At 46.8% G+C, this 13,404-nt stretch overlaps 1 protein-coding gene across 4 annotated transcripts in view; it reads right to left on the reverse strand.

Annotated features, from left to right (window-relative positions):
• USP9X (ubiquitin specific peptidase 9 X-linked) overlaps window positions 1-13,404 on the reverse strand; it is a 1,749,911-nt gene that overhangs the window by 782,510 nt on the left and 953,997 nt on the right. The gene's annotated exons all lie outside the window — the stretch shown is intronic.

Below are 13,404 nucleotides of genomic sequence, written 5' to 3' on the forward strand. Positions count from 1 at the left end.
TGGGTATATCTAGGATTTCTTTTAACAGTTTTCCACATATACCATACATCTTCAAGCGTCTTATATCCAAATTCCTTGTAATAACTCCTCTGAGTTTTCCTTAATAAGAGCCCTACAGCTTCACTTCCCACCAATAGCTGAAAAATTGATGATATCACCGCCTGCCTGAGGGTTGGGCCCCCCGGGTGGAATAGGATTGCCAGGTCTGTGAGGAGATATGCAAAATGATAGCTCTTTATATCTGGCAATCCCAGCCCTCCTCTTTCTTGTGGTAGTGACATATCTGTTTGATTGCCTTGTTTTGCCATATTACCACAAGAATTTCATAAATATAGCCTCAATCTTCTTAATAATCTTCTTATCAATTTTGAATGTGATTGACCTTAATTTATAAAGAACCTTGGGAAACATTGTCATTTTTATAACGTTAGCCCTCCCAATCAACGACGGCTGTAATGAATCCATTCTTTTTAATTCTGTTTCCATCGAATGCATAAGCGGTGTGTAATTATCGTTAATTATTTTACCCGGTTCTGCGTTTATTATTATGCCCAAGTAAACTACAGATTCTACATATCTAACATCCAACTTGGCAATTTTTTTTATAGCATAGTACTTGTGTTTTGTCCACATTTAATCGGTAACCCGACACATCTCCAAACCGACCGGTTATATTAACTACTTCCCTCATAGCTGACTCTGGGTCTTTGGTGATAACTGCTAAGTCATCCGCATATGCGAGAAGTTTAGTCTGAAACCCATTAGTTATTACTGGTTTAATGGCCACATTGTTCATTATTTGCGTAATTAAGGGGTCTATATAAAGTGCAAACAGGATTGGTGAACATGGACAACCCTGTCTCGTACCCCTTGTTATGATGATTTTACCCGACCTTTCACCCATTAATTGGATTCTTGCCGTAGGTGATGAATACATAGCCTGAATGGCTTGGCAGAATTTAGGACCGAACCCCCTTGCCTCCAGAACCTTCCAAAGAAAACCCCATCTGACGCGATCAAATGCCTTCTCCGCATCGAGGAGGATCATTGCTACCTCCTCCCCCCTAGCAGCACCGATGTCAAATAAGGTGATAGCTCTCCTAATATGATCTGTGGTACCCCTTCCTGGGATAAACCCATGCTGCCAGGGGGAAACCAAGGACGCAATGATCCTCCCCATGCGTGCGGCCATAATTTTTGCATATAGCTTGTTATCGCTATTAATCAAAGATATTGGTCTGTAGGAACCAGGGTTAGTCTTTGGTTTTCCTTTTTTATGAAAGATCGCTATGTTAGTTTCTTGCCAGGACTCGGGTATTATGCCTGTATTCATGACGCCTTTGAATAAATCTAAAAGCATTGGTGCTGTTTCCTCCCTTAAGGTTTTGTACAACTCTAACGGTATAGCATCCGGACCCACAGCCTTTCTGCTTGCCAGATCCTGCAGGGCTTCCAATACCTCCGACATAGTGATATCTTGTTCCAAAGATTCGATGTGGGCCTGTTTTAACTTGCTACCCATGTCTAGCCAACTTATATTAGGAACCTCTACACCTGCCTCCTCCTGATATAGTTCTTGAAAAAATTTCCTGAAAGCCTCCAAAATTTCCCCCGATTTATCATATATTTGGCCCTGATATTCAATTTGTGTCACTATGTTCTTACTAGCCACCTGTCTGATTCGTAGGGCAAGTGCTCTGCCTGCTTGCTCCCCAGTTTCGTAGAGGCGTGATCTCTGTGCCTGATAATTTGCTGCCGCCTTTATAGCTAGTTGTTTCTGGATCTCTGCTTTTAGGGAGTTTACTCTATGTAGACTCTCGACAGATTGAACCCCTAGAATTATATCTTGTCTGTGTTGTGTCTCTGCCTCACTCAGCTTTCCCATCAATGCTTCCCTTTCCCTGTTAATCTTTTTCCATACCCGAGTAGTATAGCTTATGGTCTCTCCTCTTAATCCTGCCTTGAAGCTATCCCAAACTACTCCCCTTCATGCACTATACCTGTTAGCATCAAAAAAGGCCTGGGACCATATTTTCATATGATTAATGTAATCCATATCTGCTAATAATTTTTTTATCAAATGTCCAAGGCCTAGGTACCTTATATGGTTTATTGATATCCATGATTAAGACTAGTGGATTGTGGTCTGACAGGATCATAGGAAGCTTGTTTATTTGGACCCTCTTACACAACATCAAAAGCATGGTTGATGCTGCAATTTGACTTCTGTAAATGTAATCTATTTGACCTTTATGACAATATAACTGCATTAAATCATGTTCTTGGGACTATTTTGCGATCATTTAACGTATACACTGCAATTAAGTTATTTCCTAAATTATATCCCCTAACTGATTCCCGTTGAGACATTGTTGCATGTTACTATAATTACTCTGGTCTCGACTGGGACTTAGGGTGCCTCCAGTGGTTAACAGCTAAATTAACTCTGGACACTCAACAACATGAAGATCAAAACACATATTCCCGGAATAGTAGTGTATAGAAGAAACGGTCTTCCACAAGATTAATATTTCTTTTTAGGTCTTTTTTTATGGGGGGGGGGATAGGACTCTGGAGAAACTCTCTTCCCTTGAGCCAATTCATCCCTGGAAAGGGGTTCATCCACCATATTTGGATAAACTGAAGCTCCTGGCCCAGACTACACATTTTCCTATCTTTAGAGCCTTGCATCTTGGATGTCACACAGAGACAGCACTGCATTTGTAGAGGTCATGCTGTATCATTAAAATCCTCATCTTCGGAGTCCATCTTCAAATAGGAAAACCTGTCGAACAAGTTACTTACCTTAGGTAACGCCTTACCTAATAGGGACTCTTATATAGCCGCAGATTCCTTACCACAGAATTATCCTCAGGCATCAGACTAGATCCGGAACTTTTACTAAGCTGTACCCCCACAACGCCGGTATTTGGCTTCATTCGGCACTGCATGGCTTTATCCGCACCAGAAGTGATGTAAGTGGTGCCTATATAAGCACAACCCCAGTGCGCTGACATCAATTTCTTTTCACAACATTCCACGTCAGAAGTGCAGAGCTACGAAGAACACTTACCACTGGTGTGGAAAACTAAGGCCCTGTAAGGGAAAATGCCATGCCCCTAGAAATGTTTTTGCAGAGCGGGGAGGATGGGTGGGTTGGTAAGGAGTCTTCGGCTAGATAGAGTTACTACCAGATAAGGCATTACCAAAGGTGAATACTTGTTAATATGAAAGACTACCAGCTGCAGAATCCTTGTCTTAGAATAGGTACTCAAGCAATACCTTTCCAGAGGTGGGTCTGCTAAACCGTTTTACACTAAAAAGTCCTGCAGGGCTGAACGAGCAAAGTGCCAGTTTTGACGCACTAGACTGACCAGTCAAAAGTGCTTGACGAATGTGTGCAGAGAAGTCCACATTGCTGCCTGGCAGATGTCCAGGACCAGTACTCCGATGGCTAATACAGAGGTCAGAGCCTTAGCTTTGGTGGAGTGAGCAAGCAAACCCTCAGGGTTAGCTTCTTGGCCAGTGTGTACCAGATATTCATGCCGAGCATGAGCCATAGGGAGATGGTCAGTTTCTGCACAGCCTTCACTTTCTTCACTCCGACGTACCCCACCAACAATTGGCCGTCCACCCAGAAGACTAAAGTGTAGTCAAGGAATAACAAATGCTCTTTTTGGGTGCAGGCGGTGAAGTCACTCTTCTTCCTTAGCGGGACGAGGCGGAGCATAAACGGCAGGCAGGGAGATAGACTGGCCTACATGAAAGGTAGTGACAACTTTTGACAGGAAGGAAGCTCTAGTGCGAAGAACCAGCTTATCTGAGATGATGTTTAGGTAGAGAGGTATTGATGACCAAGCCTGGAGCTCATTGTCCCTCCGGCAGAAGTTATTCCCACTAGGAAGGCCGTCCTGATGGTAGGGAGCCTGAGAGGATAGGTATGTAGTGGCTCAAAAGGAGCACACATCAGAAAGAGGAGTACTAGATCGAGGTTCCACTGAGGCATGATAGAGGGTGAAGGTGGAACATTTTTTAAGATTTTTCAAAAACATTCACAACAGGGAAATCTGAAAAGGCATAGTTGATCTGGCAACTGTAGAATGGCTGAGTTGGCAGAAGGATAGCCCTGCCGAGCAACAGAAAGAATACATCGAAGGACCTGAGAAAAGGGAGCAGAAAGAGGGTCAACTTGCCTTTCTGCACACCATGCCACAAACTTGCCCAAGGCATATAACGTCTCGGTGAACGTACACTTGGCTGCCAAGACAACATTGCAGATTTGAGGATGAAGGTCGAAAGCTGGCAGCCGTTACTGCTCGATCTCCATGCATAAAGGTGGAATAGTGCCAAGTTGGGTGGAAAACCCCTCCCAGCTGGTGCAACAGGAGATCCTCTCGAAGAGGCAGCCCGATGGCCATGTTCAACAGTTCAGGTACCTAACTCTCCGAGCCAAGTCTAGAGCTCCAAAGGTGAATTGGGCGTGGTCGTTCCTGATCTTCATGAGAACTCTTGGAAGGAGTGGTATGGGCAGAAGGGCACATAGGAGGCCTGAGCGCCGCTCAAGAAGACAAGCATCACTGAGGGAGACCCACCTCGGAAACGCAAACACGCAGAAGTGCTGACATCACGTGTTCTCGGTGGTAGAGAACAGATCCAAACAAGGCTTTCTCCACTGCTGAAAGAGGCTCTGCACAACCTTCGGATGAAGAAACAATTTGTGATCCGCTAGGCATATTCGTCTAAGTTGGTCCCCTCCGGCGTTCAGAAAGCCTGCGATGTGTTGAACCACCAGGGATATGTCCTGATGTTCCAGCCTTGTCCAGAGGCGCAGGTCCTCTTGATAAAGGGTCCACAACCCCACCTAGTTTATTACACTACCCCATGGTGATGGTGTTTTCCGTGAACACCTGCACTAGCCTTTCCTTGATGTTTGGAAGAAAGGCTTTCAATGCCAGCCAGATCACCCAGAGCTCCAGTAGATTGATGTGCAGTTCAGATTCTGCCAGAGACAAGAGGCCTCTTGTAGGAAAGTAGGATATTTCTGGCATAGATACCCCCACTTTGTCAGGTGTCAGTGTGTTTTGACTGTACTACACTGGGATCATGCTAATAAGGGCCTCAGTGGCAGATCTCTGTCATCTAAATTCCATGTTAAGTACTTTGTACACCCCACAATCAGCATAATGGGGTACCATTATAAGTATAGTATATGGTACTGAGGGACCTAGGGTATTGGTACACCAGGGGTCTCCTATGGACTGCAGCATGAATTATGCCACTCATGGGAGCCATGCAAACTGTGTCTACAGAGCGACCATTGCAGTCTGTGTGAAATGGTGCTTGCACCTTTCACTTTAGATATAAGATTTCCCTTATATCCCGTTCACTGCGCTTTTAACCTTTGAGTCACCTCTTTGGTAGGCGCTGCATCCCAACCGCTCCAATAGGTGTGTCACCAGAGAAGAGGTCCTTCCCCTTTTTAGGGTTACTTAAGGGCTCCCCTGAGAGTGGGTCTTTAGATTTGTCCCGCCAGTATCTTCAAGATCCAACTGCATATCATCTGAAGACTATCCAAAGACTCTTCTGTTGGTAGACACTGGAACTATGCAATTCTTCAAGCAAGGACCAAAGACAAGTCCGCTTTTGTTGGGAGGATTCCTGCTGCATCTTGGTCCCTGTGTTTCTTCAACTTCTGCAACTCTGTGGCTGTACATCCTCTGAGTCACCAAGGACTCAACCTGCATCCCAGCTTGGAGTGAATGAGTCACTTCCCTGCATCTGCAAGCACATCTTCATCGACATCCGTTTTTAAAATGCTCTTGCCCCACGGACATGCATGGCTCTGCAACACAGGTGGCTGTTTGTTGGTTCTCCAGAGGCCTGACCAATCTTCCCTGCAACTTGGCTAGCTTCCTTTGCCTTTCCAACTGAGATGAACCACCTCCCTGTGAACAGAGTCTGTTTGCAGTTACCAAGGCTTGTTGGCTCTTCTAATGAAAGATCCTCAAACACGAAGAAGTCCCAGCCTTCAGCACTGCACAGCTCAAAAAACATTGCCCTGCCTGTATCCTCTGCATCATGGGCCTTCATTTCCTGTGTGTTGTGGAGGCTTCCCTGCGACTCCCTGAACCTGCTGCTAGAGGGTCCTCGAGGGGACTCCATCGATTCCTGCTGGCTCGCCACCGTTCTGAGGGCCAGCCCTGACTTAATCCTTCCTGGCTAAGTCCCACAGACCTTACTGGTCTGAAACATAGCATCTTCTCGTGGGAAACGTTGTTTGTGTTTGCCATGGCTTGTTGGTGGTCCTGTCGGCCACAGACCTTCCTGCACTCGTAGACCAGCGTTGGACAGCTCCTGGGCACCTGCACCATTGCCTGGGCTTCACACCTGCTGCTACAACCTCCCCGTCCAACAGCAAAAAACTTCCAACCAGTGCTGGTACTGTGCTCCTGTGTGTTCTGGTCACCAACGGGTGCCTTGGAATATGTCCCCCTCTGCTTTCAGGCTCTTATCGTCTGGACTACCGGCCAGGTCCACAAGACTTTGTAGCGGCTGATCGAACCTCCATTGAGTCTATGGGTGGTTCTAACACCACTACATCCCTATGCACCTGGGATCCTGGGTGTAGGTATCCTGGTTCCTGGGGTATCCACAGGTGGGGTGGCTCTCCAGTCTTCCTTGATTCAAGTGGTTCCTTCGGGGTCCTTTGGAAAGGGTCCTAGAACTGTCAATTCCAACTGCTGCTTACCCTGCGTTACCCCATAGATATTTTACCCAGTGTAACCCCTCTGCACTCTGGCGCCTTGGGGTTCCTGGCTACTCACCTTGGGTGGTTCCGTGTTTCCCCTGGGGTCCTCCATCCTTGGGTACTAGTCCCATTTTGGTACTTTCCTCACATTCCACTATTTTAGTATACGGTTTGGCTCCCCGTCGTGCCCCATGTGTTTTATGTTACTTACCTATTTCTGAAGTATCTCGTGTGTAATTGATATCTCTGCGTAGGAGGTATACCAAGTTACGGTATAGTGTGTTCTAGTAACTTTATACTCACCTGGTGTGGTTCTTTCTTGTGTGAAAAGCTTACTGACAGACTATAGTGGTAAATGCACTTGCTTTACACCCCTTCTCAATAAGCCTTAGATGCTCTCCACAGCTACCACTTAAGAGATCTGGTGTTCCAGGACCTAAACACCATCACTAAGGGTTACCTGGACTCAGTGCACAGCGCCTCACCATAGGTGGACACTATATACTGAGGCAGCCACCTACACCTCTGACCTCCACCTTTCCCCCAGATGGGTGGCCCATTCCAGGAGTGACACATTTGTCATTACTGTCAGATCTGGTTTAGGAAAGGAGAAGGGTCTGCCGCTAACCCAATCAGAGTTCGTTAATCACTGCAGATCTTTTGTAGTTCCCTGCGAGATCTGGACCATGTCAGAGAGATTCCCCTGATGCAGCACCCACTGGAACTTAAGGTCTCACTGCAGAGCCCGAATATGCCTGTAAGAATGCCAGAATCTAAAGAGATATCCAGTCTGCTGGCTTCACCCAATTCCTCATACCAGTCCATGTCCTCATAAGGCTGGTCTTCTAGAGGGTGCAGCAGCCCCTCCTAATCTTCTCTCAATCTTAGCCCTCCAGAACAGGGCTCAAGAAACGACCTATGACCTGTTGGTATTGTCTGTGCCAAAATCGGCATCGGTTGATGTGGTACCAGCTCGGGTCATGGGGGATGAGAATGAGCAGTAACGGGAGGACAGCATAGGGGGAAGGTGGTAATGGCGTAGCCATCCACCCACAAGCAGCTTTAGAGGCCGCTGCCTCAAAGCCTTCGGAGCCAAGGCCCGGCAGAGAGCGAGTTGGAGTAGCAGTTGCACTCCAGACACCATACGCAAACCAAATTTGGGTCAGTCACCGGCATGGCACGGTGACAGGCACCAAGCAGTTTAAAAACCTCAAGTCTTCCTGGACATGAGATTCCTACACACCATAGAAAAAACAAGCAACAAAAAGTTTTTTAAAATCCTGTCAAAAAGTAACAGAGGGTAGCTCTCTTCACGGATCAGCGCTTTGACTGGCGTAGAAAGAAAAGAACGGACACAGCGCACAGAGGTGGCACCTATAGATGTGATGCGGACGCCACTTACAGCGTGGAAGCTGCCAAAGACGTCACACGGAGCTGACTGATGCCACCTACTGGCGCGCAGAGGCATTGCTAGAAGAAAATGCTTCTGTATCCAGTTTGACATCTGGGAAATTCAAAGGAAGAAATGTGTTACTTACCTGTAACTGCAGTTATCCAGTATTGGTGTCACATGCCTGAATCATTCCCCGTTGTCGGGGTGGGAGTCCCCGGTACATAAAAAAGTAATGTCCTATAGACATATGTAGTAACATATCCATGTCCTTTTGTAAAAAGGACCAAATTGTAGAGAACAGCCAATCAGCTGCCACCTCCCTCTAGAACCTTCCTGTCAGAAGCCTTAGTCCCACAGATTTTCGAACGCACTAAGCTAAGTAGGCGTGTCACTGAGAGAATTAGTTGAGTCCTTCCAGGGAAGGTGGGAGGGTTGCATGTGAATCTATGAAAGACACCAATACTGGATAACTGCAGTTACAGGTAAGTAACGCATTTCTTATCCAGTATTATGAGTGTCTTTCATAGATTCACATGCCTGAATCAGAGTAGCAAGCAAAGCCAAAAGCACATTTCTGATGGAACAGCAAATACCAGTCATTAGATAATACATATCAGGCGACTATGAACCATCAAGCAACATCAGTTATAGCATTAGTAAAGAAATGTGCATACCAGAGTAGGATGGAGGGACGGAAGAAGGCTCACCTTACTGGAATAGGTGGCTTAACACTGCTTGTCCCACTGCTGCATCATTCATCAGCTCTGTATCCAGGCAGTAGTGCCTAGTGAAGGTATGCGGCGACTTCCACGTTGCCGCCCTGCAAATGCCAATGACCGGCACATCTTCAAAGAGTGCCATAGAAGTGGAGATAGCTCTAGTGGAGTGCGCTCTCACTTTGGAATGTAACGGCTGTCCAGCTTGGTCATGACAGAAAGCAATGGCCGCCGAAATCCATCGGGAAATGCTCTGCTTGGTAAGCGGTAGACCCTTTCTAGGTCTGCTGTAAGCTACGAAGAGCTGGTTAGATTTTCTGTATGCTTTCATTTTGTCAATGTAAAATTTCAAGCATCGTTTGAGATCTAAAGAATGCAGCAATCTCTCAGCTGCTATGCTTGGGTTTGGAAAGAAAGAACGCATAACTACAGGTTCATTTAGGTGGAAGTCCAACAGAACTTTTAGGATGAACCTAGGGTTGGTTCTCAGGATTACTCTGTCGTTTTTGAACTGTAGAAAAGGTTCTTGGATTGAAAATGCTTGTAGTTCACTGACCCTCCTTTCAGATGTGAGCGCCAGGAGGAGTGCTGTCTTCGAGGAAAAATATTTAAGGTCCGCTCTGTGCAATGGTTCAAACGGATGCTTCATGAGCTGGTTAAGAACCACATTGAGATGCCAGGTAGGTGGCAACATCCTCACTGGCGGGAAAGATCTGTATAATCCCTTTAAAAACTGCTAAATCAGCCTGCTTGACCAGAGAGATGGACCCGTGAAAGTTCATTTATAACGAGAAATGGCTGCCTAGTACTTTAATGGAGGAGTGGGCTAGGCCCGACTGTGCCAGATGTAAAAAGTAAGGTAAGATCTGCTCTGGTGAAGAGGAGAAAGTCTGAATTCCTCGATCTGCACACCAAACACAAAAGCGCCTCCATTTGAGGGAATACGTCTTGGTTGTGCTATCTGCCCTTGCTTATGCAGAATCTCTACAGTCTTGTGGAATATTCAGATTGTGGAACTCTCGGAACTCAGGAGCCAGGCGGCTAACCTGAGCGACTTCAGATCCGGATGTTGAACATGCTTGTTCATTGTGAGCAGAGTTGGAATCTGCCGCAGGCGGATTGGCGGCTCTAGGGATAGGCGGTGGAGCTCTGTGAACCAATGTTGCCTCGGCCAAATTGGGGCTATCAGAATCAAAGTACAAGGCTCCACCTTCATCTTCCTGAGTGTAGGAGAGACGGGTCTGCAATCCTATGGTCACCCCAGATTTTTGCTTTTTGCTTCACTGGTTTACGACTTTCCCTGGCTGTGGGCCTGCTAATAAGACCCACAGCCTAGGCTGTTCTCTCTCTACATTGACATCCATGTACTTTAGGTGCATTTATCAATTGGTATTGGGTCACTCTTGTAAGTCCTTGTACAGTGTACCATAGGTAACCAGGGCATAAGTGCACCCAAGGCCTACCAGGGGCTGCAGCATGTATTGTGCCACCCCTGGCTGGCCATCCAAATCTGACACAACTGGCTGATCAATCAGCTGGGGCAAGGTGGTGTAATCACCCTTTGCTTTAGATATAGTATACCTATATCTAAACCTAAAATGGACACATATACTTCTATAAGTCACTCCTATGGCAGGCCTTAACAATCCTGGAGGCAGAGTGCTTGGAATTATGTGAGATGGTGCTCTAGCATGAGGTGATCCTGTCTGCAGCTTTCGGAACCAAGTCCTTTAGCTGTTTCCATGATTACGCTATACCATACACTCTTAAGTGCATTATAATCCTCGCGGTTATTGCTACCTTTGGCATAGCATTATCAAAACATGTTGAGTAAGGTGTCATACGAATTGGAATACTACTCCCTCGCCAGTTCTGGCGACGGGGGTAGCATTCCACCCTTTTAGAGGGACACAACATGTATGTAACTGAGAACCCCGGTTAAAGTTAACTCGAGCCTCAGCATCACAAAATGGATGCTGCCACCACAGACACGAGTCTGACCTCCTGCTGCTGGGAGTCCTTCCAGCGAGGGAGGCCTGGACAAAGGGTTTCCTGCCTTGGGAGGTGCTAGCACCACCCCAGACAGGATTTTGTGTATTGAGGTAGGACAGGCTGAAAGGAATGAGAAATGCCTGGGGCACACAAGGTGTCCCCGTGCATACCCCGGTTCAAACCAGTTGCTGGGGCACTCCAGCCCCAGCTCTGTCGCGAAACCAGACAAAGGATAGGGGGTGTAACCACCCCCCTTCCTGGTCCCACCCATAGGAGGGACCTAGTCACAGTACAGCCCCCTTTAGGAGAATAAAGGTAGGAGCTGGTCCCATTCCAAATTAGATTATCCTGATTTGAAACTCTACAAAGAAGAAACTCTGGACTTCGACGTTCTGCTCCACAGAAGACTGAAGAAAATCTCCCTTGTGGCCAAGGAGTGACCACCCTGCACAAGCAGGCACCATCAAGCGTCCTAGCGGTTCACTTTGTCGTCCTTCCCGGTGGAACCAGACTTCAGAGCCAGACGAGACTCGGACTTCCAGACCTCTCCGACCTCTACCTAGATCTGCAGGACAGCTGAGATCCGTGGGACCGGCCATCTTGGAGAAACTGCACTTCGCTTCCAGCACGACCTCTGAGGCACCCTCGAGAAAGTGCTTTGGGGATCGAGAAAGTGCTCTGGGGATTGAGAAGCCCCAGCTCCGAGCAGCTCCTGCACCGAAGACCAGCCCTCCAGCAGCCATGAGATCTGCGTGGGGCCCTTCTGCTTGATTGCTACTCGACGCGTTGTCTGGTCACTTGCCGGCTGGCTATTGGCCTCCTAGACGACGAAACCTTGAAACTACACCGCTGGTCTGGTTGTTCCAGACTGGCCCTTACTTTCCTGCAAAGGAGAAGTACCCCGGACGATGTAGTGTAGACAGTTGTTATAATCTGGGTGTCTGTCGTCGACGGGATTGGCGCCATCGACTGTATTAAAGGATTAGTCAACAATATTGTTGTCGATGGTATTGATGCAGCTGTCGACAGTACTTTCGTCGATGGTGTCGTCATCGTCTTTGTTCTCAACGACGAGGCCTTCGTGGATGGGGCCTTCGTCGACGGTACCGATGTCGACGGTGATGATCTCGTCGTTGTCGTCGGCGAGGTAATCGTCGACGGGATCTTGGGTGTCGACGTGGACTTCTTAATGGCAATCATCGACGATAAAGCCTTACCCTTTGTCGACGATGGAGTAGTCGTCGTCGATGATGAGAATGACGACGATGCGGTCGTCGTCGAGACAGTTGTCGTCGACGTGGAGACATACACAGGAGACACTGCTTTCCTGGACGCTGAGGAAGTCGTCGTCGACAGCGCAGGCTTCTTGAAGGTGTGAACCTCCTGGTCAGAAGCTGATTTTGACAGAGCCTCTGAAGACTTTGTTGTCTTCTTTGGAGGAGCGTCCAGAGGGCTAGGGGAAGCTACCCTTGGCCTTTTAAGAGACATTCTTGAGGAGACTGAAGAGCCTTCACCTTCCTCAGCTGATTCCAAATTGTCTCTGTCCTTAAGCCTTTGGAGCCAGATCAAAAGGCGTCCTTCACGGTCCTTAAGGGTTTTTGTTGAAAATGTTCGACATACCTTGCAGTCCTTAGCTGAATGATCAGGGTACAGGCAGTCCTTGTGCTGGCCATCTATGTGGAGCCTTTTCTTTCCACAGGAGCTGCAAGCTCTAAAAAGACCCTTCTTAGGAGTGTCAGCCATAGTATATAGCTTTCACTTGACTGGAAAAAATCCAAAAGGTTGAAGAAAAGCTTTGAATAAACAATCCTGAGCAGAACTCAGGTGGAGACTCCCTTAGCACAACGTGCGGTAGAAAATCTGAGGGACTGAGGCTCCTGACAGGAAGGTTCTAGAGGGAGGTGGCAGCTGATTGGCTGTTCGCTACAATTTGGTCCTTTTTACAAAAGGACATGGATATGTTACTAAAGTGAGGCCTCTAGGCATACTTTTCTACATATAGGTCTATAGATATTACTTTTTTATGTACCGGGGACTCCCATCCCGACGACGGGGAATGATTCAGGCATGTGAATCTATGAAAGACACCCATAATACTGGATAATTTGTGGTTAGATGTCCCTATTAGATGTTTAAAAACATAAAGGCCTGCATAATTACTATCCATTATAAAAAATAATACAGTAGTCGAGTGCGGCTGGACAGGAAGGTGAATACAATACATCAGCTCATTATCACCTGGCAGCCTTTTGTTATCACTATTAGTCATGTTCCTTCATTCTGGAAAGGCTGACTTGAGTGGAATGGACGCCACACAAATGGGAGAAGAAGAATGGGTAGTCCCATAATCCAATTTACTAATACCACTAGCCAATTAAACTCGCGGTAGTGCTTAAAGTATCTCATACCATACAACATTTATCACAACTAGGGATAGTTAAAAAAAACAAAAAAACATTAACATGGCTTTCTTATACTAATAAGAAACAGCAAAGTCTACAGATTTATGGCATAGGAGAGCGATGTCCTACATTTAATCTAAAACATTTTACTTT

This window comes from Lissotriton vulgaris, chromosome 8 (genome assembly GCF_964263255.1).
Source record: "Lissotriton vulgaris chromosome 8, aLisVul1.2, whole genome shotgun sequence".
NCBI classification, from domain to species: domain Eukaryota; kingdom Metazoa; phylum Chordata; class Amphibia; order Caudata; family Salamandridae; genus Lissotriton; species Lissotriton vulgaris.